General features: G+C 37.0%; 1 long non-coding RNA gene across 1 annotated transcript in view; it reads right to left on the bottom strand.

Annotated features, from left to right (window-relative positions):
• The window catches only part of LOC108536249 (uncharacterized), a 19,245-nt gene that overhangs the window by 5,011 nt on the left and 10,718 nt on the right, over window positions 1-3,516 (bottom strand). The window contains exons 2-3 of the long non-coding RNA XR_001887468.1: window positions 3,305-3,438; window positions 372-437 (exon numbers count right to left, since the gene is read on the bottom strand). This is a non-coding gene — a long non-coding RNA (uncharacterized LOC108536249). The remainder of the gene's footprint in view (window positions 1-371; window positions 438-3,304; window positions 3,439-3,516) is intronic.

Here is a 3,516-nt window from a genome sequence, read left to right as displayed (position 1 = left end):
CCCCCCCAGCCTGGGTGACAGAGCAAGACTCCGTCTCAAAAAAAAAAAAAAAAAACTAGTTTGAGAATTATTTTCAGTAAACTTTAATAATATCTATAAAGTCTGAACTTAGTGGTCTACTATATTAGGATACTTTGAAAGAATTATTTCCTAAAGGATCAACGGTTCTTCACAAAACTTTTTTTTTACAATAAGTTTTTTAAATTAAGTTAACCTGGATCCTAGATCCAGGTAACATTTTACCTGGCTCATTTAATTCAGGCCAACACAATGAAGATACAGTTATTATGCTTTGATTTAAAAGGTATTTTACATTTTAAGGTCAGTTTGAATGAAACCAAAATTCATGTAACTTTAAATTCCACACTTACCTACTATCTGTCCTCTAACTGTATCATTGTCATTTGGCCCAAGTTTGCATAAATCCAACCTCTGATCTATTTGAAGTCAACAAAGAAAGCAATGAAAAAATTAGTTGATATCAGAGATTCTAACATCTATAGAGTGACAATAAATTTCCACAATCCATTAGAAATCAAACCTATCATTTAAAGAGTTCAGATTTCAAAAACCATGAAACACTGGTGTATTACATTGTCAACATGCAGTCGCTTTCTCTCCAAAACTTTTAGACCACTTTAGTCTTAGTCTTAATAGTTGTTGGTCTTAAGGAATTTATCCCTGAGCCTTGGTTTTCTCAAATATGACAATATGTGAATCTTCATATTTTTTGAGGATTAAATCAGATAATTACGCAAAACTCTCAGCATAGTGCCTGGAACATAATAAGTGGCCAACAAATGTTAATTGTCATTATCATTTTTTAACTAACCATTTCAAATGACATGGACACAAAAAAGTATTAAGAAGAAGCCAAGAATAAACTGTAAAATCTGGGTTTGCATCAGTTCTGTCATTCATTTAGGAGTAACTCATTTATTCTCTCAGATGCCTCATCTGTAAACGAGATATAACACTGGCCTGACCCTGAAAGTTACAGTAAGGAACAAGGTCACTTAAAGGATGCTGGTTTTACTTTGATTACTGCACTTACAGCTGAATGCTTTTACAACTGTATGCCACTGTCTACTTATCTGTGAATTGATTAAAGGAGACCATATCTTAGTCTTTGCATTTTCCACTCCAATCTGGCAGAATATTGCATCAGGTAGGTCCTCAATAAATATTTGATAAATTCAATATTACTGCACATCAAAAAGGTCAAATTAATACAAGGAAACAGTCACAAGAAACACAAAGAAAAATCCATGCCCCTAAACTATAGTCCCTAGTTATCCAACCAAATATACAGACACTTTTCTCTTTGCAAAATAAATGGGTGCTACTAAGTTGGCTATATAGTGGATTCTGCAGAGCAACTCCTCCTCTCCTATTCAGTCCTTCCAATGCAGCATGCTCCCTTTGCCAGGAGGCCTTTGTCCTTGCTTCTCAGAGGACAGGATTCATGCCTTTTTCTCCTTTATACAGCCAGGGTTTAGAAGAGTAGCACATTAGGTGTTCAATAAAAGTTGGGTAAATTGAACATGGGATAATGTCAGACATTTGATCTATAACTTTTCAGTTTGCTGAGTAAAAAAACAGTTCATTTTTATATGCAATTCATTTTTTCCAATCCCAATGTCTTTTCCCCACTGTTGTTACTCTGTCAGCCCAGAAATATAAGAATTTCTTAGATGCCTTTAAATACCTTGGACTAAGAATTTCTAGCTCAATTTTCTGCCTTTCTCTTTTTCACAAGGTCAATAGATAACTATGCTGTGGTATCATACTACATTAAAAGAGACAATCTCTTAATATATTTAACACTCAATGCTCAATTTACTCTGTTTTTTATTAGTTTCCTTAGATCTTATGTGAGTTTGTTTAGCACATGCATCTGGGCTAAAATCCCATGACAATGACTAACAGTATTTTTTTACATTATATAAAAAAGAATTCTATAGAAACAAACACACACAAAAAAGCTGTTGAAAAAGGAATTCTCATTTATGTTCCAAAGGAAAGATCCATCCAAAAGATTCACCTGGTTATGCTAAGTCAACTTATAAATCCATTATGAAAACCACTTCTAATGTCTTGATCTTGGTCTAATCTTCTAAATCCCCAGGCTGGTGATAAACTGAGCTACAGTTAAGTCATTAATACAGCTGTCGTACACTCAAAATAATGTTTAATCTTTAACTTTTAATTTTGTCACAGCAGTTCTTACCCTTTTGTAATTGCCCTTTAACTGCCAGCTTAAACACTCCAATCACCTCAATAAAAACATTTCATCCACAAATCCACCAAAACCAGAAAAGGGTACTAGAAATTTTAAAAGGCATATACATCCTGACATCTTTCTTTCTGCCATTCTGGATATCAATCATTTCTTAATAAATTAGCTGGAAATGAAGCATCAGCTCTGATTTGGGTGTAAGTTTCACATATTTAAAACATTTTTTTTTTTTTGAGACAGAGTCTTGCTCTGTCACCCAGGCTGGAGTGCAGTGGTGCGATCTCGGCTCACTGCAAGCTCCACCTCCTGGATTCACGCCATCCTCCTGCCTCAGCCTCCCAAGTAGCTGGGACTACAGGCGCACACCACCATGCCCGGCTAATTTTTTGTATTTTTAGTAGAGACGGGGTTTCACTGTATTCGCCAGAATGGCCCCGATCTCCTGACCTTGTGATCTGCCCGCCTCGGCCTCCCAAAGTGCTGGGATTACAGGTGTGAGCCACTGCGTGCCCAGCCTCATTTTTTTTTTTTAAGTCTACAAAATAAATTTAGATCAGGAATTTTTTTATTTTTTATTTATTTTTTTTGAGATGGAGTCTTGCTCTGTCGCCCAGGCTGGGGTACAGTGGCCGGATCTCAGCTCACTGCAAGCTCCGCCTCCCGGGTTTACGCCATTCTCCTGCCTCAGCCTCCCGAGCAGCTGGGACTACAGGCGCCCGCCACCTTGCCTGGCTAGTTTTTTGTATTTTTTAGTAGAGACGGGGTTTCACTGTGTTAGCCAGGATGGTCTCAATCTCCTGACCTCCTGATCCACCCGTCTTGGCCTCCCAAAGTGCTGGGATTACAGGCTTGAGCCACCGCGCCCGGCCTAGATCAGGAATTTTTACCAATATTTCAGACGTACACAAGAAGTTGTGTTTGAAGCCCTACCAACATACTCAAATATATATATTTTTAAATATATATTTGAGAATATACAGTGCATGTATATACGTATATGCACACATACATATGCACTACACACATATCTATTTTTTAATTTGAAAAGCACTTGTATCTACTCACAACCAGTGTCTTTGAGGCGGTTGATGGCATTGGAAAGAAGACGAACACAACCGAGAAATCCAGCACCTTGTTTCTTATGGATCTTCTTGTGATTCCATACACTGATCGTAACTGAATCAGACTTTCCAATATACCTAAAAAACAAAACAACTGCATGAGTAACTTGGTAGTTACAGGCAGTTGGCGTAAAATTTTTCTTTTGTTCTTTTATA

Source organism: Rhinopithecus bieti, unplaced genomic scaffold (genome assembly GCF_001698545.2).
Source record: "Rhinopithecus bieti isolate Rb0 unplaced genomic scaffold, ASM169854v2 scaffold_12928, whole genome shotgun sequence".
NCBI lineage: Eukaryota > Metazoa > Chordata > Mammalia > Primates > Cercopithecidae > Rhinopithecus > Rhinopithecus bieti.
This window is presented reverse-complemented; position numbering and strand designations above follow the sequence as displayed.